The 25,966-nt window shown below is 43.5% G+C and overlaps 1 protein-coding gene across 1 annotated transcript in view; it reads right to left on the bottom strand.

Moving 5' to 3' along the window:
* RNF212B (ring finger protein 212B) overlaps window positions 1-25,966 on the bottom strand; it is a 198,259-nt gene that overhangs the window by 105,868 nt on the left and 66,425 nt on the right. The window lies entirely within an intron of this gene.

The raw sequence follows: 25,966 nt of genomic DNA on the forward strand, positions 1-25,966 counted from the left end.
ACAGCTGTCAGAAGTCCCTGCCGTTAATATACAATAGCACAGTGGGGGAAATCTCTGCATCTACATTGCTTGTGAATGCAGGGATCTGTGAGCTTTTTTTTTTTTTTTAAATCAATTTTTTTTGTAATTTTTACTGTTTACAATACAGTACAAAGTCTTTAAATAAAAGAATACAAAGCAAAGCAAGGAGAATAGCCATATCCCTAAATAGTCAACAGGGTTCAAAGAGGAAATCTTAAAAAGAGGAGGTATTTTCCTTCCGAATATGAACAATTTTGAATTAACATAAATGTTGTACATTGTACTCTGAAACTGCCAATATAAAACAAAAAAAACAAAACAAAAAAAGAGGGGGGGTTGGATAGGGGTAAGGGCAAGGAATCTTGAACTGGTTGAGCCGTGTTACTATTGATATTACTCGTGACCAGCTCATGTGATAGAGCCATAGATAAATGCATAATAGAACAAAATGTTCTTGATATAAACCTATGCAGTAAAAAGAAGGGGTAGAGAGAATAGGTGGCTGGAATGTTTTATACACATTGCCCTGGTATACCACATATAACCGTTTAATCAGGGTTGGAGCAGTCTTGTATGTTAAGTTTTCCCAGGGAGTTCATGATTGAGCGTTTCAAGTACCAGTCAGTGTATCTGAATGGGTAAAGTATCCTTGAAATCTCGTTGGTATCATAGGTGTATTCAATACATTTTTTCCATCTGGTAAAAAATCGTGTATTTGATCGGAAATTCGATAGGATTGTATCCAGTCTTTCTAGTTGAAATAGTGACTGCAGAGTGAGTTTCACCAAGCGTAAAAAGATGGTGTATTTTTGTCGATCCAGTGGGACATCCTCCGGGCTGCCAGAAGGCATAGATGAGTCCATTGGGTGGGAGTTGATTTATTTGTTGCTAGTGATCCTTCGTGTTGGGAATAGTACCCAAATAGACATAATATTGGGTCTTTGGTAAGCTTTACATTGCTGTCAACTTGAGTAATGTATTTGAGTACCATTTCCCAGAATTTAGTGATCACTGGGCATTCCCATAGACAGTGAAGTAAGATAGGGCGATGAGAGGAGCACCAAGAGCATTGTGCTTGTGAGCGGTCGGATCCATTCATGCGAAAAGGAAGGTATGCCCTATATATTATTTTGAAGTGAGTTTCCCTCCAAGTTTCAGTCGTAATGATTTTCAAGATTTGATTATGGCCTTGAATAATTTTTTCTGAAAGGTTGCTATCACTGAGTACAGAGGACCACTTACGAAAAGGCTGGAGATGGTATTTGGTAGCTTGGTGCTTGATCAGCTGCAAGTATAGCATAGAGATGGAGAAGGTGTTGTTTTGAATCATGGAGTCCAGGTAGGATTTTTGAAGTGGATCAGTTCTGGGTCCATAGCATGTCTTCTAAAAACTAACCACTTGGTGGTGGTGAAATAGGTGGGTCTGGGGTATGGAGTACTCCTGAGCCAGGTCTTGGAATGATTTAAACTGCCCTGAGACATTTCTAAATAGTGACTCTACTTTATTAAGTCCAAGCAATCCCCACGTTTTGAATGCTTTGTACGTGGTGGATGGTATAAACATGGGATTTCCCTGGATCTGAAGGTGCCTCGAGATATTTGAAGGTAAACCTAGTAATTTCCTCGTCTCCCTCCAGGCGATTACTGTATCTCTAATGAGGATACTGGTTTTTAGGTGCAACGGAAGGCTTCCAATTGAGGCATGTAGGACTGCTGAGAGGGTATATGGGTATACCAGAGCCTTCTCTAGGTCATGATTTGAGTAACGGGAATTTCCCGATAGCCAATCTAACCCTTGTCTGAGTAAACATGAAATATTGTAAAAACGTAGATTGGGCAACCCTGCCCCTCCCTCTATTTTCGGTAAACATAACTTCTGGAGGGCTATTCGTGTTTTTTTACCAGACCACAAAAAGGTGGTGAGTGAAGTATGTAACCTTTGTACATCACTATGTTTACATACATACTACATAGGTTACATACTTCACTCACCACCTTTTTGTGGTCTGGTAAAAAACCACGAATAGCCCTCCAGAAGTTATGTTTACCGAAAATAGAGGGAGGGGCAGGGTTGCCCAAACCTCCAACTCCTTTACAATTTTGGTGATTATTGGCGGGAAATTCAGGGTGTATATAGAGGAGGGGTCTCGACCAATATGAATTCCCAGGTGAGTAATGTGCTGGGTTGCCATCACAAAGGGTGAAGATGTTTTCCATTTGGAGGCAAGGCGGGGGTTTAGGGTTAGAATCTCGCTTTTATTATAATTAATTCTGAAACCTGAGCAGAGTCGAAAGGCCGTTAAGAGTTCCTGTAGGCTAATAAAGTCAGCTGTAGGGTTAGATGAGAACAATAATATATCATCCGCGAATAGGGCAGAGCGCATGGTTTGATTTCGTATGGTGACACCACTAATACCTGCTGGGGAGTTGAGTATTCTGGAAAGCGGTTCAATTGCTAGATTAAATAGCAGGGGTGAGAGAGGACACCCCTGCCTGGTCCCCTTTTGGAGAGGTATCGTGTTGGAGATGAAGTCTGAGGTCAACAATCGTGCCGTCGGGGAATCATACATTTGGTGTAGGAATTTTATGAATGGGCCTGTGAATCCGAATTGGGCGAGTACCTTGAATAGCCACGAGAAGCTTATGTTGTCAAAAGCCTTCTCGGCGTCTAATGACATGATCGCAATATATCGGTCTGGGTTTGCCTTTGCATATTCCAGGGCTAACAACACTTTACGAATGTTCAGAGTTGCCGACCGCCCCTTGACAAATCCCGATTGAGCTGAGTGAAGTAATGAGGGAAGGATTATAGCCAGGCGTGATGCAATTATTTTTGACAAAATTTTGGCATCAACATTAATTAGGGATATTGGCCTGTACGAACCTGGGTGGAGCAAATCTTTTCCTTTTTTTGGCAATAATTTGATGTATGCTTGTGAGCCCGACGGTAGATAAGTACCCCCTTCCCACATTGTGTTAAATACTTGAGTCAGCGTGCTAGGAATAAAATCAGAAGTCAATTTGTAAAATTCTGCAGTGTACCCGGCCGGTCCTGGCGCTTTCAGAGTTGGTAGGGCCGCAATCGTTGCTTGAATATCTTTTAAAGTTATCGGAGCGTTCAGCAACTCCAATTGGGCCGCATCAAGTATGGGGGGAAGCTTTAGCTAAGATAGATTCTGCGGTGGAAGCGCCCCTCGTGTCCTTTGTGTAGAGGGAAGTGTAGTAATTAGTGAGAATATAATTGATTTCTGTCTGAGAAGAGACTATGTGTCCGTCGGTGTGCCTAAGGGGTGAGATATGCGTGGGTTTTCTGGAGCCCCCGATTAAGCGGGACATGAGTTTGCCTGCCTTATTTCCATATTTATGTAATCGTAGTGAAAAGTACAAGGAATTGGTGGATTCTTGTTGCTCCATCCAGAAATCAAAGTTCTGTTTGGCTAGTTGCCATGTTTTGATATTTTTTGCGTTTCGACAAAATGTTAGGTTGGCGTTCGCTTGTCTCAATTGTTCACTAGCCTGTATGTAATTTTGTTTGGACTGTTTTTTAAATTGTGAGACATAAGCAATGATCTTACCTCTCAGGAAGGCCTTGCCGGCCTCCCAGAACAGGTTTGGATTGTCCAAGTGCACTTCATTTGCCAGGGTATATTCCTCCCAAGAGGTCCAAAGCGCATTCTTAAAGTCTTCACTATTAACCAAATAGGAGGGAAAACGCCATGTGGGGGGGGGGGAATTGTTCGTTTGTCGAGTGTTATGAGTATAGAGATGGGGTTGTAGTCGGAGATGACCATATCATGTATGTCTGGCTCGCTTATTATCTTTAATAGGTTATGGGAAACAAAAAAGTTGTCTATGTGTGAGAAAGACTTATGGGGGGGTGAAAAGAATGTAAAATCACAGTCCGTTGGGTGTGATATTCGCCATGCATCTAAGAATTGAATAGCTGACATAGCTCTGCCAAGTGGTGTCACCGTTTGAATTGATAAGTCGGATGGTAGGATCCTTTGCGGTACAGAGGAAGTGTGATCCTCCAGTGTATTCATAACTGAATTAAAGTCCCCTCCCACCAATTGAAGCGGCTCAGGGAACTGTGATATCCAAGATACAAGCCCTTGGAAGAAAGTGTTGTCCAGTGAATTGGGGCGTATACATTAGTTATCGCCATCGCTTTGTCCGCCAACATTAGGCGTAATGTAAGTTTGCGACCTTCCGAGTCTGCTTTAACTTCTTTAATGGTGTATTTCAAATTTTTGTGTAAAAGGATGGCAACTCCCGCCTTGCAACCCTCTGCAGGGGACCCATAAACTTCCCCTACCCACAATTTCTGTAATCGTGGCAAATCATGTATGGGAAGATGTGTCTCCTGAAGGAGGACCACATCAGCTTGAAGCCTTTTTAGATGACGCAAAATTTGCATTCGTTTGTTGGGAGAGCGAAGACCCTTAACATTCCACGAAATAATTTTGAGGGAGTTCTTAGCTATATTAGCCATAATCTGCAATTGGAGGGAGTGCTATAAATGTTCTCACCTTTAGGTGTATGAAGGGAGTATGCCGGTCACTGAATTGGGTGCACATAGGTCGAGAGACCTTAACATAATCATATCTATACCGGGCAACCAGTTCAAGAGTATCAAATAAACCAAATAAACAATAAAGGGTTTGGGGTGTGATAAACAGATGAGGGGGTGAACTTAGAAATTTTGGTGACTTCACTTTTTTCCTCATGTTACCTCTATATCAGAGATCATCCCCGCTTAGCACTGTTCCCTCATCTAGTAGTGGTCACAACGACACAGGGGAAAGGTAAGTTGGGGGTGGGGAGGAGGAGGCGGAGAGAGGGGGAGGAAGGGGGGGAGGGGAAATGGGAAGAGGAAAAGGGGAATGAGTAAGGGTTAGAAGGGAAGGGAGCACAGAGGGATGGGCGGGCCCAGGGGTGTACGCTAGCTGATTGAGCAGGTTTAATGTAAATTTTATAGAAAACCTAGCAGTTAAAGGACTAGAAGATGGGGGTATTACCCATAATCATGGCCAGGATTTAATTATTACTAAGTGCCCCTATAGGGGCTAACACAAGAACAACCGTAAGTATGTCCCCAGCGCTGCGGGGCATAGAACTAGCACTGAAAGGTAATGAAAATTAGCGCTGTTCTGAAGAAAATCGATGCTACAGCTAACAATAACAGATTAGAACAAATATAGAACATATATAACACAGAGATCCCTATTGAACCAGTCTAAAAACTGTGCAGGAAGAAAAAACAGTAAATGTAACCTGTGAACAAAATTGTTAGGTTAACATCCCAAAAGGAGAATGCAGTACCCGAACATATTTTTGTCCAATTCAACGAAACCCGGTGCGATTATATTGCCTGTTGTATCTGCTGCGTTTATACGGGGGCTTTTCCAGGGTAGATTGAGTGCGGTGTGCCACACGGGAGTCTTTAGGCTTCCTGGCGGGAGAGTGGTCGCTCGAGGTCTTCTGAGAGGTATCCATCTCCGAGGGGTTATTGAAGTAGTGATACGCTTCATCTGGGGATATGAAAGAAAGGCGTTCTCCTGAGGGGGTTGTGACATGAAGAGTTGCTGGATATGCCAGGGTGAATTTAATCTGTTTATTGAACAGGGTGGAGCAGACCGCTGCAAATGCTTTACGTTGTTTCATCACCTCTGCGGAGTAGTCGGCAAACAGCAATAGATTTGCACCGTTAAGGGAGAGAGATTTTTGAGTACGGAATTTCTGAAGAATAGTGTTTTTGTCCGCATAATTGAGGTATCTGACTATCACTGCTCTTGGTTTGGTTCTATGTTCCTCTTGTCTGCCAATCCTATGCGCTCTTTCCACTACACATGGTGTGTGCAAACCCAGTTGCTCGGGAATGTGTTTGGCGCAGATTTCCATGAGCTGAGTAGATGGTACAGTTTCTGGCAGACCAATAATCCTCAGATTGTTTCTCCGTGCGCGGTTCTCCAAATCTTGGAGTTTATCCCACATGTCTCTATTAGCATTAGAGAGGCGCGCTAGAGCTGCAGCCTGAGCCGAAGCATCATCCTCCAGCATAGAGATTCTATCTTCTGATTCTGTCAGGTGCTGTGCTTGGTTTTGAATCTCTTTGTTAATCTGATCCAATGTCCTGTGTACAGCGGTATCTATGCTAGCAGTCAGTGCCGGTGTCAGTAAAGCTACTACTGCCTGTGCTATCCCCTCTGGGGATGAGGAGTCACCATGTGCCGGGTTCGGCCAGCCTGTCACTGTGTCTCCAGGACTGAGAGCGGGCTTCATATTCACCTCAGCCGCTGCTGCATCTGAGGGAGGCTGTGTGAGTTCAGGTGTTAAACGGTTGTGAGGTTTTTCCACAAACCGATCCATTTTTTATTGTTGCCGGTCTTTGGGTGAGAGGGGAGGGGCCCCTGTGAACGTCTGCGTTTTTTTAATAATTTTTTTGAGGGGTACAGCGGGAACGCTCTCCTCTTACCTTCTCTCCATACGGCGCCGAACCCTGAAGTCCGAGCTTTTTTTCCATTTAGCCTGCTGGTTAAATGAAAAATAAAACCCTCACAATGTGTATCCAGTGTATTCAGGTTAACTGTTTTGAGAAGCAGTTAATTCAATGGTTTTAGTTCCGCTTTAAAGGGTTTGTAACCCTACACTATGATTCACTGCCAGCCCCCCTATTTTAAGTTTCCACCCTGCACTGTTAAAAACAAAGCCTTTAAATACCTTTTTGTCATGTATCTTCAGGTTGGTCACGTGACTCCCGGCCACTTTAATACTTAGTTTCAGGCTACATTGGGAGGGGCCATGATATCCCTCTGATGTCAGCCTTGATATCACGTGACCGACATGCTGGCTGCTCAGCCCCCTTGCTGTAGCCCTGGATTGGAGTAGGTGAGCGGCCGGGAACAGGTGACTGGCCACATGACAAAAAGGTATTTCGAGGAAGGGAGGGGAGGGGGAAAGGAAAAGATGGGGGAGAGCAGAGAGGACAGCTGGGAGGAGAGCTCCGGATGACGGAGGCATGTAAACTGACCATGGTGTCAGGGCTCAGCAGCCATGATAAACCACAGTCAGTTTACAGAGGAGAGGGCAGAACCAGGCAGGATCAGCCAGGTTTTTTGCAGCTTCCAGAAGGACAGGTTATACAGCACAAGCACTGTGCTGTTTAACCACTTCAGCCCCAGAAGATTTGGCTGCTCAATGACCTGAGCACTTTTTGCAATATGGCACTGCGTCGCTTTAACTGACAATTGCGTGGTCATGCGATGCTGTACCCAGACAAAATGTACTTCCTTTTTTTCCCACAAATAGAGCTTTCTTATGGTGGCATTTGATCATCTCTGCAGTTTTTTATTTTTTGCGCTATAAACAAAAAAAGAGCAACAATTTTGAAAAAAACACAATATTTCGTACTTTTTGCTATAATAAATATCCCCAATTTTTTTTAAAAAAAAGCTAATTTTGTTCTCAGTTTAGGTCGATATGTATTCTTCTACATATTTTTGGTAATAAAAATCGCAATACGCATATATTGATTGGTTTACGCAAAAGTTATAGCGTCTACAAAATAGGGGGAAGATTTATGGCATTTTTATCATTTTTTTTTTTACTAGTAATGGCGGCAATCTGCGATTTTTATTGTGACTGCGACATTATGGCAGACACATCCGACACTTTTGGGACAATTGACAATTATACAGCGATCAGTGCTATAAAAATGCACTGATTACTGTATAAATGTCACTGGCAGGGAAGGGGTTAACAATGGGGGGCGCTCAAGGGGTTACCTGTGTTCCCTGACTGTGTGTTCTAACTGTAGGGGGTGGGGACTGACTATAGGCACAGGTGTGCGCAGCCTATTGGATTAGGGTGTGCACCCAAAAGCTCAAACACAAGTGGGTGGGTGTATATATATATATATATATATATATATATATATATATATAGCACTGACCCCCGAAGGAGCTGCTGGTTTTATTTGGGCTTACCGTTACCTCCTTGTTTGCTTCTCCATCTTGGGGCTCCCGTGGTAGATGGCCCAAAGAATGTGGAAACTGACACTGAATCTTCTTTTTGGTTATTTATTTATAACAGAAACAGAGTCTTTCAATAAAGGGTAGAGGGTTAGGAGTGAGTTCAGCTACTTAGATAAAAAATGGAAGTCTTTAGAGAAAAATCCAGAGAATAGCAACCGTCTCACAACTGGATTTAACAACCCCAGGATAGACCTCCTCTCACTAGGCCTAGCAGCCGGTGGGCTACTCGGTAAAGTCTCTGCCACCGACTTATGAGGTACACTTGAGCGTTACTGAGGGACGTAGATAAATTTAAAGAGCTAACATACGGTACCAGGTTCTCTCAGCCGATCCGGTGATACTGTACGAGTGTTGATCCAGGCTGCGTCCTTCAACTAAGCCTCCAGGCTCCTTCAGAGAAGCCAGCCTTGCGCACGGCCTTCTCCTGAAGTGTCCTCCCCTGGGGTTCTTCAGTTGTTGGGCCTTTCCCTTCAGATGAGACGGCACCAGACCACCCTTGGATCAGTAGGCCCCCCGAAACTTCACTTGGGCCTGTCCCTGCAGCTGCGTTGCCTCGGGCCAGCCGGCCCCGAGACTCAGGATGCATGGTTCCGCACCCCAGGCCAGGAGGGCCATGGGGCTGGGTCAGGAGGACCACCAGAACTGAACAGACAGAAAATAAAAGATCGAAACCCCGAACCATGTGGCATCGGTACCTTAAATACCACCCCCCAGAATGCACAGCAGGAAAACACTCCCACTGGGCTGGTTCCAAGAGAATAGTGGCATTCAATGCACCCAGCTAGACTGCGTTTCTACTCATGCCGGCTGTGACAGTGACACCTGCGTTCAAGGAGAACCCAGTGCAACCTAGCTGGACTGGTACTGAAACCAGAAATTTTTAGAAATGGCCCGAAACCCAACTGTGGTTTCAGGCAAATTAACTTTTCAAAAAACATAGCGCCTGCTCGTCAGGAGCCAGCGCTACATATATATAGACATACACACAGACACAAACTTTTAAATAAATGTAAACAAACATTTTGAAATGTGCTAAAACAATTTTTAATATTTCAATAAATTTTACATCTTATGGAAGAGCTGGTCAGAGGGAGAAAGTGGGGGTGAGAGAGGGGGGAGATGGGATCAGTTGGCAGTGGTGGTGGGGGGACGGCATGGGATCAGTGGCAGTGCTAGAGAGGGGGGTGATCAGTGGCAGTACCGGAGGGGGGGTGATCAGTGGCAGTGCTGGAAGGGGGGGTGGTCAGTGGCAGTGCTGGGGAGGGGGAGTGATCAGTGGCAGTGCTAGGGGGTTGATAAGATCAGTGGCAGTTGTGGTGGGGGGTAATGGGATCAGTGGCAGTACTAGGGTGGGATGAGTGGCAATAGTGGGGGGGGGTGAGGATCAGTGGCAGTGCTAGGGGATTGATGGGATCAGTGACAGTGTTGGAAAGTTGATGGGATCAGAGGTGTTGATGGTGGTTGTGGTGGGGGGGGGGGGTAATGGGATCAGTGGCAGTACTGGGGGGAATGGGATGCGTGGCCAGTTTGGGGGATCATTGGCAGTGCTGGGGGTTGATGGGGTTGTGGTGGGGGGATTCGTGGCAGTACTGGGGGGATGAGTGGCAGTGGAAGGGGGGATCAGTAGCAAAGCTGGGGGGGGAGATAGGATTAGTGGCAATGTTGAATGGCATGAGATCAATGGCAGAGGGGAGGGATCAGTGGCAGTACTTGGTGGGGGAGATAGGATGAGTGGCAGTGCTGCTGGGCATGGGATCAGTGGCAGCAGTGGTGGGGGATGGGATTAGTGGCAGTGCTGAGTGGGGGAGATAGGACGAGTGGTATGTGTTGGTGGGGGAATCTCGTGGTTACAGGAAAGAAAATTGCTCTGTCTATGGCTTAAATGCGTTACTGACTGGCTTACCAGTTGAAAATAAAAGAGAAAAAGGCTTAAAAAAACAATGCAAGGGGGCGCATGCGCGGCGCGATGGAGAGCAGACGTCCTTAGAAGGAGCTCCAGAGGCACGGAGACAATTCGCCTTCCCGCAGGGCTAATAACCCACCGAACTCAGCACAAATTATCAGGCACCCCTGCGGGAGTTCCAGGTGTATGCCGTCCCGCAAAAAAATGAAGAACAACAAGCCGCAAGGGTCACTTACAACTTATCTCCTCCGCACAACTCCCAGAACAAGCATGGCTAAAGATGGCGCCCAGGCACAGCGGGACGCCTCATCCCCAGAGATCTGCTCAGGAATCTCCTTCCCAGCTCAGGATGATGGTGACTTGAGTGCCCCGCATATCTTACTAAAGCAGACTTGGAAGATAGCCTGACATCTATGTATTAGAAGCTAGCTGGGACTTTCCAATCAGAGTTGCATAAAGCTACAAATACTTTATCATTGGAAATCACTAGGGCTGAAACAACTAATCGATTATTCGACAACTAATCGATTATGAAATTAATCGATTACTATTTCCATAATCGATTAATCGGCCAGTAACATAATGGGGTTAAAAAAAAACTAAAATGAGCCCTTTATAGTACAAAAATAGCAAATAATCGCTACTGTAAATACCACTTTCACAGTTCTACAGTTTAAAAAAATTAACCCCTCACAGTAGTGTATATCTGCTTTTTGTTGTAGCATAAAAGGCTACTTTTAGTTTAGTTTTTTTAACCCCATAAATGTCTTAGACCTGGTCCACATCTATATGTTTTTTGGTGCTTTTTGCAGAAACACACTACAGTTAATTTCCATGGTTTCCTATGGGACACGTTCACATCTATGCTTTTTTTCAGACGCTGTGTAGTTGGAAACGGTCAGGGACTTTTTTTTTAAAGCAAAACAATGCTTTTTTGGTTCAATGTACTTCAATGGACAAGTTGCAGAAAAGCATGTAATGGGTTTTGCAGCAAATTGTGTTTTTTAATCTGCCCAACAACTAATTGGCCAAAAAAATGCAAAAACTCAAATCACAACAAAATCATGTGCGCAAAAATCAAAACGCACAGCAAAAAGCACTGCAGAAAGGTTAAAGGCAAACTGCATACCGAGCCTTATGCTGGCCACACGGATCAATTTTCAGACGAAAAATCTTTGTACATTCGCTGAATGAAAGAATGTTGTTTTGAAATTTTCACTTGTTTTTAACATTCTGTTTTTAAAATGAATGTAATTTCTGAATGAAAACCACATACACGGTCTGAAAATTCCTTTCACCAAGCAGTTTTCCATTTCCAAATTTTCCCATCGCTGTGGTTGAAAATGAACACCGATTTGACCCCACTAACGAATAGAAAATCGAACAAACGTTCTTAAAATTATTATTTTTTTGAGGGAAGATCTCTAATAGTATATACAGTATATCTCTTCTGTCTGTTGTTCTCAGAGTGGATTAGAGATTTTGCTCTCTAACCATATAGTTGGTTATTTATATTTACCACTGCACAGAGATATTTAAGAATAAATTGCTTTTTTTCTTTTTTTTTAACATTACATATTAACTAAATTATACACCACTTTTTTTTTAAGGTCATTAACCGATTAATCGATTAATCGAAACAATAATCGGCCAACTAATCGATTATGAAAATAATCGTTAGTTGCAAGCTCTGGAAATCACTAATCTAGGCAGCCGCACTGATATCCTAGAGACTAAACATGATGAACTGGCACTAGCACACGCTGATCTCCGCAAGGATTATGAATCCTTGGCTGAAATTTTCCAAATGGTTCAATCGCAGGTCGAGGACCTTGACAACCGTAACCGCAGGAACAATCTTAGATTGCGTGGCATTCCTGCGGCAGCCATCAAAATATTTCAATCACTTCTCCCCACCACCCCTTCCTCATCATTTACATGCGACAGGATCCACAGGGCACTTCGTCCCAAGCCTCCTGCTGATAAACCACCGCGTGATATCATACTTTGTCTTAAAGACTATCTAACTAAGGAAGATATCCTACGCTCAGCAAGAAACTCCACCAACATTGAATTAGAGGGAGTTAAAATTCAAATTTATCCAGACATCTCCCAGGCTACATTAGACCGTAGACGAAAAATGAAAGCGATCACATCTGTGCTTCAATCTGCCCGTATCCGCTACAGATGGGGATTCCCGTTCAAACTCACTGTACCACATAACGGCTCAACATATACAGCGTACAACGCATCAGAAGGAAAAGAGATACTGATCAAGTTGGGACTTCTGGAACCAGACACCCCGACCCGCCGTCCTACACCGGCACCTAGTCCTATCTGGAACGCACCCGCTTCTCATCGTGGTCAAAGTAGTTGGCGCCAATCTCTCCGAGATAAGCCAGCCTAAATCACATCATTACCTACGTTCTTTTTCAACACAGACTTTAGTTCAAGTTAAACTTTTATCTTTTCCTTTCAGCTGAACTTTACCGTTGGCCAGTTAGGCCCAATCATTCACCACTCAATCCATAAAACCAACCCTTTTGTCCCATACTAACATTGTGATCTCCCCCCCCCTTTTTTTTACCACCCCCCCCTTTTTTTTACCACCCCCCACCCTTTTTACATCCTGTAAAATTGGGACGGCTCTTTCACACCTAAATACTTTTTTTAAGGCACTTTTAATTCTTCAGGCGACAGGTCTCCCCTCGTCCGCAGTCATCCCCCCTATCAGCCACTGGTCCCAATTTACATCTGTTACGCGTCGTAACACCCCCTTTTTTTTTTGGGCCCACTGGTTGATATTGTCCTAAGTTATTTTCAATTTTTTGGTCATTAAGAACTCTTTTTTTTCTTCTGACCCCATTGCCCTCAAGATAATGAGAGAAAGACACGATTCTTTTTCCTGCCTCTCACTGAGCTACTTTTCTATTTTAGGTTTTTTCCTTCAGATTTTTTCAACGAAACCCTATATGTCAGTTGTGTCATTATATAATGTTAACATGTCTTTATTTGCACTAAATATTTCAGATTATCAGACAGATATCTTTGCTATATTGAGACAAATATTTCCTTATTTTTTCTATTACAATGTATGCAATCTGGATTTGGTCACTCCATGGTACGTAAGTACACTCTATCCCTATTATGATATCTCACTTAAAAAATGTTTTATTTACCAATGGCTTTAAAAATTATATCACATAATGTTCAAGGCTTTAACCTCCCACAAGAACGCAAGAAAGCCTTTTATCAATACAAAAGCCTTGGCGCAGATATCCTCTTATTACAAGAGACCCATTTTTCTGCAGATAACCACCCACAATACTTTGACAAATCATACAAACAACTCTATTTAACCTCCTATACTTCCAAATCCCATGGAGTGGCCATATTCATAAAAAAATCATTACTTTTTGATCCTGAACATGTTTATAGAGACCCTGGTAGCAGATTTATAATCCTTCAAGGTAAACTCCAAGACCGAACCACCACAATTGCCTCTGTCTACGCCCCAAATGCTGCACAAGCAACTTTCTTTCAACAATTTTTTACTATCCTGGACAGATATATATCTCCCCACATGATAGTAGGTGGAGACTTTAATCTTACAGCACACCCAACCCTTGATAGAAGTAAAATTACTCCCTCCTCCAAGGCCTTCCCTAAATCTCTCACATACAGTCTGAATACTCATCAACTCTTCGACGCATGGCGAGCACATAATATTGGCTGCAAATCATATACTTTTTATTCAAACCCTCACGATAGCTCAGCCCGTATAGATTACATTTTCTGCACCCCCACAGTACTTGCAAATTCCTACAGCACAGGTATACATGTCTGCCCTTGGTCAAATCACCAGATTGTGGCTTTTAACATTTCTAGATTAGGCCTCAAGCCCACCACTTTCACCTGGAGACTAAATGACTCTCTGCTAACTGACTCATCGATTATAGACTCTCTTACAACACACCTTAACAACTATTTTACTGACAATCAGCTTCCAGACACCCAAACATGCACCTTATGGACTGCCCATAAAGCAGTAATGCGTGGTCATCTTATCCACATAGCCTCCAAGAAGAATTATTAGAACTTAGAACACCCACAAAAACACTTGATAAATTATACAACTGTTATAATCAATCACCTACCCCCGACCTCCTACAGCAGATAACTAGCAAAAAACAAACCTTAGACCTTTTACTATCAGACAAAACAGAAAAATCTCTGCGGTGGGCAAAAGCTAAATTCCTGCTTTACAGCAACTCAACTTCTACAATGTTTGCTCGCAAACTAAACCAAACTATCAAACCGACCCATAACTACAAACTCCGTAACTCAGCAGGTGCTTTGGTTTCACACCCAAACGACATAATGAAAATCTTTGTAGATTACTATGAAAAGCTATTTGCAGCTCCTTATCCTACTAAAGACCCATCCACCCAATCTTGGTTCTCGAACCTCTCACTGCCATCTCTGTCACCCCAACAGATGGAAATTTTAAACGCCCCATGTTCGGATATAGAGATCTTGACGCTTATCAAATCACTTAAATCCTCCACCGCACCAGGTCCAGACGGATACTCAGCCTCCTACTATAAGAAATTTGCACACATCTTAACGCCCAAACTGACTTCTCTCTATAACCATATATTAAAAGGTAATAGCTTCCCTGCAGAAATGCTGTTAGCCAACATGTCCCTTATCCCCAAACCTCACAAAGACCATTCTCTTCCCCAAAACTTTCGCACTATCTCAGTTATAATGATTTAAAAATCTTTGGCAAATTATTAGCTAATAGGTTGGCCTCTGTTATATCTTCCCTAATCTCACCAGATCAAACTGGGTTTATCCCAGGCCGACAAATTACTGACAATATTCGCCTGGTCACCAATATAATTCAGGACGCCAATCTCCACTCTAACCAAACACTCCTGCTTAGCCTTGACGTCCATAAGGCATTTGACAGCGTCAGCTGGTCTTACCTAGACCACCTATTACCTAAATTTGGTATCTCAGGCGAATTTTTACAGAGGTCCCCAAACCAGAATAAAATTACCAGTTAATAATTCCCAATTTTTCCCACTGCAGAGAGGCACCAGGCAAGGGTGTCCTTTATCCCCCCTCCTTTTTGCTCTTGCAATAGAGCCTCTAGCCCGCACCATCATAGAAAACACAAACTTTTAAGGTTATTATAAAGGCCCAGATGAGTTCAAAATAAGTCTATATGCAGATGATGTACTCCTATTTATCACTAACCCCCTAACTGCACTACCCAACTTAATCACCTTATTAGACTCTTTTCATACTATTTCAGGCTTAGGAGTTAATCTAGCTAAATGCTCTGCCATGCCCATCAATATCCCGAACGACTTAGCCTTATCACTACAACGCCACTTCTCCTTTGCTTGGTGCACCCAATCATTTCGCTACCTAGGTATACAACTTACTCCTGAATTTAAAACCTTATTCCAAACAAATTACCACCCTATAGTTTCAAACATCAGATCACTCCTACTTACTTGGGATGAATATCATATCTCATTCCTTGGCAGAGTTACGGCCATAAAGATGGCTATATTACCTAAATTACTTTTTTTTTTCAGGTCCCTACCTATTTATATCACAAAAGTCTACATAGATTCCATTCAAAGAGAGCAATTTATTTGGCACCATAAAAAAACCCAGATTTCATAAATCCATACTATATAGACCTCTACCCCTTGGTGGCCTAGGCCTCCCAAACCTTTGGCTCTATTACTTATCCGCCAGACTGGCCCATTCAGCTCAATGGCATAGTCCTCCAGCTAACATTCCATGGCTCAAATTTGAAACCCATTCTATTTATCCCTTTCTACCTTCGGGACTACTATGGTCAAAATCAATTAAACCCAATCACCTCTCTCAACACAATAGTATATCAATCTGTTTATTTATGGTCACTTTATGGAAAGAAATTCCATCTAGCCTCCTCTTTTTCACCTTTACTCTCCTACCTAGGAGATCCTGAGTTCCCCCAAGCGTTCTATGACGTCTCACAGTTCTCTTTATGGCGTAAGGCCAACATAACCACATTCCAGGACTTTAAGACAGGAACTCACTTTAAGACCTTTCTTCAGTTACAAACACAATACCAACTCCCCCCCACAGAACTACATAATTACACACTAATCAAACATTTCTTTCAACTCAGAGGCTCCCCGGACACGCGAATGCAAAGCACTCGTTTTGAACGCCTATGACCCCATTCTCCTAGAGATAGAGGTATTATCTCCAATATTTACCGCTCACTTATTGAGATTACATTAGATGATAAAACCAAACCAATGCTTAAATGGGAAATTGATACAGGCTTATCATTTGATCCAACTGAATGGCAGGAAATGCTGACCAACATGCTTAAGAACACAATATCATACTCAATACGTGAGACTGCTGTTAAACTTCACACGAGATGGTATATGACCCCCGCAAAAATCCACTTAATATACCCTGCAGTTTCCCCACTTTGCTTTCGTGGATGCAATGAAACAGGCAGAACAAAATGAGCTGCGCTAAAAACAAAAAATTATATACCTAAAACCTAATCCAGAACTATACCGATAGATATAGAAAAGAACAATATTAAGTGACGAAATTATAATTAGTAAACAGTATACATAAATGTTATCATATCATCATATAAGTGAATATAGTGTATACTAGATCTAAAATGAAGTCAACATAAATCCTAAAGAAAAAACCCCCCCCACAAAAATTAATGTATATTAAAACAAAAATTGTGTGTGCTAAATCTAAACCAATAAAATTAGCAAAAATAGTATTCAAAAGCAATAAAGAGTTCATATATAATGAAGAAAAAATTGTCCAAAAAGTATTGTTGATTCCTCAAAAATGATATTAAGGTGCAAAAATATCCACAAATGCGTGTATATAGAAAATAATCAAAACAATCCTCCACCATTGAGAAGAGGGGCCGCTTACCAGAGTTTTAGATCCCAGTGTTAGTGAGATCAGTAAGGCAACAGCACAGAGGTTTCTGGATAAACCATCACAGGCACCACACCATTTGCATCTCCAATACGAAGGCTCCAATCGGGAAACGAAGGTATCGTAAATTGCTGACACCACGCTGCTTCTATCTCCAATACGAAGCCTCCAGTCAGGAAACGAGGGTATCGTGGATCATGTATAAAAAATCAAAGGCACTCGCATAGCGTAAAACCACTTGGTTTAATGAAATAGAATAAAAAAAATTTACACTCACATATGTATAGAAAAAACGATCACATAAAAAGCGAGCCGGCCGGACTCGTGTGCCGCCCGCACTTCCTGGTTGGGCGTAGAACGCGGAGACGTCAGAACGCCTATCGCCTATCTGGGAGATAGGCGTTCTGACGTCTCCGCGTTCTACGCCCAACCAGGAAGTGCGGGCGGCACACGAGTCCGGCCGGCTCGCTTTTTATGTGATCGTTTTTTCTATACATATGTGAGTGTAAATTTTTTTTATTCTATTTCATTAAACCAAGTGGTTTTACGCTATGCGAGTGCCTTTGATTTTTTATACATGATCCACGATACCCTCGTTTCCTGACTGGAGGCTTCGTATTGGAGATAGAAGCAGCGTGGTGTCAGCAATTTATGATACCTTCGTTTCCCGATTGGAGCCTTCGTATTGGAGATGCAAATGGTGTGGTGCCTGTGACGGTTTATCCAGAAACCTCTGTGCTGTTGCCTTACTGATCTCACTAACACTGGGATCTAAAACTCTGGTAAGCGGCCCCTCTTCTCACTGGTGGAGGATTGTTTTGATTATTTTCTATATACACGCATTTGTGGATATTTTTGCACCTTAATATCATTTTTGAGGAATCAACAATACTTTTTGGACAATTTTTTCTTCATTATATATGAACTCTTTATTGCTTTTGAATACTATTTTTGCTAATTTTATTGGTTTAGATTTAGCACACACAATTTTTGTTTTAATATACATTAATTTTTGTGGGGGGGGGGTTTTCTTTAGGATTTATGTTGACTTCATTTTAGATCTAGTATACACTATATTCACTTATATGATGATATGATAACATTTATGTATACTGTTTACTAATTATAATTTCGTCACTTAATATTGTTCTTTTCTATATCTATCGGTATAGTTCTGGATTAGGTTTTAGGTATATAATTTTTTGTTTTTAGCGCAGCTCATTTTGTTCACCTATTTAGTTTGATATCGGAGTATTACGATTAGGGTTGCTGCTTATAGGTTACTTTCTTTTGCTGTTTGAGTAGCGCGGTTTACCCTTTGTACCGTGTTAATGAAACAGGCACACTATCACATATTTTTTGGAGTTGTAGTCACCTTAACCCAATATGGCAGAAGACCTCTGCCATAGTTGCCTCTATAGCAGGTCGTCCTATTACTTTCACGATGCAAATCTGCCTATGCTTCTCCCCCATCCCCGATATACCAACACACTGTAGAAAGCTTATTTATACACTTTTTGTTGCGATTCATTGGGTCATTGCCCTTAACTGGCGTTCTCCAGCTCTCCCCTGGCCTTAGGTCATGGCAAGGATGGAAACTATTAAACTATCTGAATGCATCCACCACATTTTATTTGATACTATGCAGATTTTTGACAATAAATGGAAACACTGGAACACAATATTACCGTAATTTATAGGACACCCCCTAAGGCTTCTGTATGTTTCCCTAACTCACATCCTTTATTAATTGCTTTGCTATTTGTATCTTCAGGTCGACTTTTATACTAACTAGATCAATGTATTCCACCTTGTACATGAATATCTTGTCTCTTTCTATAGATCTAATCTGGTCTGACACAACTGTTGTACTCTTTTTTATGATCCTTTAATAAAAACTTTTTGTAAACAAAAAAAAAACAATGCAACCACAATTAAGATTGATAATGCATGACTGAGGGACCTTCAGAGTGTAGAGGCTCCAATTATCTATAAAACATTAAACACTTGACCAATCCCCCCTTCCAATATGACCAGACAACACATTTAAACCAACCTCAGCTTATGGCCTGTCTAAGGTCTTTGAAGGCCTATATACTTACAAATAACCGGTTGTATCTGCCACCCAATCAAAGGACCCCAGCAGCAACTACACCGGCTCAGGGACAATTAATCCCTTACGTACTACCAGATACAACCTAATTAATACCCTGATGTTACCACCGTATTGTTAGGAAGGGACACCCATACCTCAGATGGGCCCAACCCACAATTTTCCACAATTATTTAACCAGCACTGCCTTCAAAGACTCAATAGACCCCCTACCACAGCACATGAGCATGATACATTATGCACATGTTGCTCCCCAAACCAGAAGGCCCGCTGAATACCCTCCTGCAAAAAACTTGCTACCTCCTAGTTCACCTTTTTCCTGGTTTTGTTGATCTTTTCAACAGAGCGAGCCATACGCCACGCAGGCCTGGCAACTATATCGCATCACACAACTTAGCCCGACCCAACAGATTGCACAATAAGTTACAATAAATGAGGGTGCACATATTACCAATATTTGACTGATTCTCACTCTCACTCACATAGCTGAATGACCTTGTCATTAAGTCCCCATCGGACCGCTTCCATTGCTGCCCCAATCCGAAAGTAATGAGAAAAACAGTTGTCTGTACTCCAACCAGTGGACAACAGGCCTTTCCTAAACACCGCCCTAAACTGGAATCGAGACATTGCTGTCCCTTCCACATGCATAAAGAAAACTCTCAAAAGATTTGCCCAAAACTGTGAAAAAAAACCACAACTCGGACAGGGCAAACTGGAGAAGAGGGAACCCCACAACTCATTCCAAGAACCCTTCCCTGACTGATCAGTGTTAGATTTTCTTAACAGAATACCCAATGTAGTGTGCCGTAACCACACATCCTGTACGCTCAAACCATCCTCACCACGTTTGTTACGGCTTACCAATTCCCCCACCCGGAAAACCTTCCGAAAAATGGCCAGTACAAAGATGGCCCAGAACAAAGCAACCTCATAGGTGGAAAAACCACGTGTACATCATTGTCCTTATAAGAACACCCCCCATCCTCATTCAACAGATCTCTCATTCCTGATACACTCCGCAGTATGAGGACCAAGTTGACGCATATACTGAATGACAAATTGAACTTGGAAGCGGCAATGCAATGCTCCACAGCTGCTTTGGGGCATGGAATTCCGCGCTGCTCCACTTCCAGTGCCAACTGATGGAATCTGTCCAACTGGAAACGAGACATAGCATCAACCAGGAGTTATCAACTCCTTGAACGTGCAGAATTCCATGGAGAGTACAGTGGGAAAACAGTTCCCGAACATGCCAAAATACACACTAAACCAACCTACCTCCATTCCACTGGCCAACCAACTCTCAGCACTGCAAAGACATTGACAGCAGGTTCCATAACCAGCAGTGCCCGTCGCGTCAGTGAACAGTTTTAGATGAAAATTGGAAATCACCTGGTCCAACCAAAGAAAGAGACCATTGTAAAAAAACAGAAATGAATTCCACACTCGCAAGTCCTCATGCTGATCCTGCCCCAGCCCAATATAAGGATGTGGCTCCTTAATGCCAGCTGTAGCAGCTGCCAGTCGTCTACATAAAATGTGGCCCATGGGCATACTGCAACAGGCAAAACTTGCCCAAGACAGATTACACAGCATGATGTTGAATATTTTTTTTTGCCTTGCCCGGTGGCAGAAACCGCCCCGCCTTCAGATCTTTGTTTGTATAACGGCAAACGACATTCCATCGCCATGGTGTAGATGGCAATACCCAGAAACCACAACTCAGTGACTGGGCTCTCCATCTTGTTAGGGACCAATGGCACACCAAAAAACTGGAAAACATGATGGACCATGGCTAAAAGGGAGGCATAGATAGTGCTTCCAGCAGGCCCTATGCACAAGAAATCATCTGAATGACTGAATTAGGCCGGAAGCATCCCGAACCGCCAATTCCTAAAAGGAACTAAACATTTCAAACAACAAACAAGAATGGCACAGACCATTGGTAAACATCTATCAATACAATTCTGCCATTGCAATTTGCACCCCAGCAGATGGTAATAACCAGGATGTACCGTCAACCAACGAAAGGCTGCCGCAATATCAGTTTTGGCCAACTACGTGCCTTTACCATACATAGGAACCCACGACACTGCCATATCAAAAGAAGTATAGGACACAATGCAAAGCTCCGGATCAATGGCATCATTCACTGAACCCCCTTTATAATGCGACAAGTGATAAATGAGGCGTAAGTAATTTGGTTCTTTTTTGGGGATAATACCCAAAGGGGAAATACTGGCGGTCAATCAAAAGGGGGTTAGCCATGTGACCCAAAGCAATTACTTTGAAAAGTTTTCCTGAAAACGACCTCTGGAAGTAAACGAGAGGACTGCGAGCTATCAGCCATAGGAGGAACAACTAGCAACTGGCAGGGTATCAGAAAAACCCTACGAGAAACCCAGCTGCAACACCCTCCTGTTAGAATAACTCTTTAAGAAAGTCACCATCTTTTCTCCCTTCACTTCCCTCTTTTCAGCGTCCTCCTTTTCCTTTTCCATGCTTGAAGCATCTGGACAGCGCATGAGACCCTCCAAACCCTGAATAGTCATGAAGGAAACAGCACGTGGTACCAAACTTGCAAGATCCTGCGAGTTGCGGCCGGTTGTGAAGAGGCTGCTGAACCTTCGGCCTCACCCTAAAAGGGTGGAACTGGACTCTGTGCAGACGACATCAGTTTCATCCAGAGAATAACATTTTTGGGGTCCCACCGTAAAAAGGGCCAAATGGCATTGCGCTGACCAAATTGCTTGTCACAGCCAAACCAAGCAACCCCACCATAGACTCACTGGGCTTCGCTGATAGAGTCCAGATAACAAAATGGGGAGCAATTCAGCAATTCTTAGGGGCCTTTTCCCCAATGACACTAGCTAAAATTGCACTCGCCTGCAACCAGTTTGAGAACATACGGGTAATCAACGGATACCGCCATTTTCTTCCTCTTTACATACATCTAATCTAACTTTAAAGTTAAATTTCGCCAATGGCAACAAAGAAATACATTTCCACATACTCACCCTTCCATAGATGCTCCTTCACTTCTGGTTTTAGATGCACACCCAAAGCCCCTTTAAAACACATATCGCATTTTTGCAGCATTAGCCAGACATACTCCATCAACCCCAGTGATGGTCCTTTGTCAGCCGCTTTGTCGTCCGAAACCTTACCGGCTGTAATTACCGCAGACGCTGCCAGACGTTGACCGGAGGAATCCAACGGTCCCACACCCGATCCCTGCTGAGCTGTCAACTAACCCCCCAGAGCCCCATTGAATAGATTGAATAAGAACAAGAAAGAGGACATGAAACAAAAGGGTCACCTGGCTGTCTCTGACCATCAGGACATCCAGCCGCAGATCCAAAGAGTTCACCATCTTCAGAGCAGCTGAGCACCCCTTCAGACCGGCTCTATTCACCAAGCCACACTGCCACTCTCTACCCTCAGCAGGCTCCAGGATGCAGTTGCCGGCCCCATAGTCCGGCGGGCACCCACTGATGATGTCAACAGTGGTCACTGCACTGGAACCCCGGGTGTTCCCTCTCCTACTCCCACGCTGGGCTCTGTGAGGTGTGGAGAAAGCTTCACCAGCCGACGCCTGGCTCCTTCTATCCGTGGCACACGCTCTGCGATGCCTGGACACAGGAGAAAGCTGCCAACCGTGTCTTCTGTCACTGGGGCCCACTCCTGGGACCTGGCCGGCACCCGCCTCTCTGCCACTTCATCGCCGGGCCACACTAGACACAGGTAGGGATCCTGTATAACCAGCCGCACCATCCATACTGCAAAGGTGTGAGGGCAGGGGAGTGGGTGCTGGATGAAAACACTCCCGCCCTGGCTTCGCCGTAGACGGGGATTCCTCCCGACTCACATACCAAGGGATGCAGGCATGCGCTTGGCTGGTGGGGTCAGAGGGTCCCTTGAGGGGCTCCCAGACTCAGGAATGAAGTGCTTGGAAGGCCTAGATCCCCTAGCACATGGGTGACTAGAAGAGGGCCCAGGAAAAACCTGGCACAGTGGTGTAGTGGGTAGCACTCTCACCTAGATGTAAAAAGGGTCGCTGGTTCAAATCCCAACCATGACACTATCTGCCTAGAGTTTGCATGTTCTCCCCATGCCTGTGTGGGTTTCCTCTGGGTACTCCAGTTTCCCCCCACACTCCAAAGACATGCTGGTAGGTTAATTGGCTTCTTTCTAAATTGGCCCCTCTATATGAATGTGAGTTAGGGACCATAGATTTTAAGCTCCTTCAGGGTAGGGACTGATGTGAATGTACAATGTATATGTAAAGCGCTGCATAAATTGATGGCGCTATATAAGTACCTTAAATAATAATAATATATTCCCACCAAACAGCAGGAGTCAAAATAAAATCGTCACCTCAGTGAAATGGTATGAGGCAATGCTATCCACTCTCTCCCGTATTTTGTTCTGTTCCTAGAACCATTATTACTCCATATCAGAGCCAATATCAAGGGCCTACAGGGAAATATACCCCTATAAACAGTGACAGGAAATGGCAATGACCTCATTTTTAGGCAATCTAAAATATCCTCACCCAACTTACTGCAGAAGTCAAGGTATTTAGCAATTTATCAAATTTTAACCACTTGACCTTCTGAAGGTTTTACCCCCTTCATGACCAGGCCATTTTTTGCTGTTCAGCACTGTGCTGCTGTAACTGGCAATTGCGCAGTCATGCAACACTTTATGCAAATTACATTTATAGAATTTTTTTTCCACACAAATAGAGCTTTCTTTTGGTGGTATTTGATCTCCACTGGGTTTTTTCTTTTTTTATTATTATTATATAAACAAAAAACAAAATGTTATTTTCTACTTTCTGTTATATTATATATCCAATAAAATCAAATGTCTTCATACATTTAGGACAAATGTGTTCTGCTACATGTCTTTGGTAAAAACCAAACTGCGTTTGTGGGGACACTATACTATTGGAACCACTAGCATAGTTCTAATTGTAATCAAAATACTGATCCAGACACTATACTGGTGATCAGCGACTTATATGGGGTTATTTACTAAAGGCAAATCCACTTTGCACTACAAGTGCAAAGTGCACTTGAAATTACACTGTAAGTGCAGTTGCTGTAGATCCAAGGGGGGGACATGCAAGGAAAATAAAAAACAGCATTTTAGATTGCACATGATTGGATGATAAAATCATCAGAGTTTCCCTTCATTTCAGATATACCCCTCAGATTTACAATGACTGCACCTCCAAGTGCACTTTGCACTTGTAGTGCAAAGTGAATTTGCCTTTAGTAAATAACCCCCATAGTATGATTGCGATAGTATGGCAGACAATCTAGCACTAACTGACACTGGGTGGGAGGGACGCTAACTGACTGACACTGACGTCGCTAGTGACACTAATACAGTGATCAGAATTACTGCACACTGTACTAATGCCACTGGCTGGGATTCTGGGAAGAAGTTAACAACAAGGGGCAATCTCAGGGGTTAACTGTATAACAAGTGGTATGTGTGCTGCTTTTACTAATGGATCTCTCTGCTTTTTCTCCCTGAAATCAGAGTTGATTTCAGGGAGATGAAACAAACAGATCGATGTCTGTACACAGAATTCTGTGTTTTTGCCAACACAGAATTCTGTGCTGTGATTGGCCACAGGTTTCTACCCTAAATCATTGGCTGACACAGGGGCGGATCCAGAGTCTAGTCTCGGGAGGGGCACTGCCAGAAAATACGTTTTTTTTTGCGGGCAATTTATCGGGGACATGGCTGGTGCTAGCGTTTCAATCATGACGGCACCATGGTTAATATGGTGTCAGGATGTTGGAAGCGCATTATTTTTATTATTACATTGTTATATAGAATGTTATATAAAATGAAATGGTTCAACTCACCATAATGCAGAATCAGTGAGAGCCCAGAGTGTGTCACCTGCCACCAGTTGCAGATCGTCACTTGCCATGCCACACGTTGCGGACTGTCACTTGCCACGCCACCTGCCACCAGATGCGGATTGTCACTTGCCACGTCACCTGCCACACGTTGCAGATTGTCACTTGCCACCAGATACGGATTTCCATGTCACCTGCCACACATTGCGGACTGTCACTTGCCACGTTACCTGTCACACGTTGCAGATTGTCACTTGGCACGTCACCTGCCACACGTTGCAGATTGTCACTTGCCACACCATCTGCCACCAGATACAGATTTCCACGTCACCTGCCACATGTTGCGGACTGTCACTTGCCACGTCACCTGCCACATGTTGCAGATTGTCACTTGCCATGTCACCTGCCACACTTTGCAGATTGTCACTTGCCACGTCATCTGCCACCAGATACGGATTGCCACTTGCCATGTCACCTGCCACACATTGCAGACTGCCACATCATCTGCCACATGTTGCAGATTGTCACTTTCCACGTCATCTGCCACCAGATACGGATTTCCACATCACCAGCCACACATTGCGGACTGTCACTTGCCACGTTACCTGCCACATGTTGCAGATTGCCACGTCACCTGCTACACGTTGCGGATTGTCACTTGCCACGTCACCTGCCACCAGATACAGATTGCCACTTGCCATGTCACCTGTCATTTGTTGCCAATTGTCACTTGCCACGTCACTTCCCTGCTGTCGGGGCGGAGGGAGTGATTGTGATGAGTATGGACAAGATGGAGGGATGAGGTGATGCAGGTAGGAGGGGCCAGCACACTCAACAAACTCAGGGGCGGACGCATAAAGGGAAGATTGCTGGCGCTCTGCCTCTGTCACACAGTGCCCCTATAGTGTCATATTTTGCTCCCCATCACAGAATGCTCCGGAAGTGATGTTGCAGCCAGAAATTTAGCACTGCGCATGCACGATGCGTTCCAAACACTTGCGCCATGCGTTTCAAA

Source organism: Lithobates pipiens, unplaced genomic scaffold (assembly GCF_037356315.1).
Source record: "Lithobates pipiens isolate NorthernLeopardFrog02 unplaced genomic scaffold, aLitPip1_a1.2 Scaffold_11, whole genome shotgun sequence".
Lineage (NCBI taxonomy): Eukaryota > Metazoa > Chordata > Amphibia > Anura > Ranidae > Lithobates > Lithobates pipiens.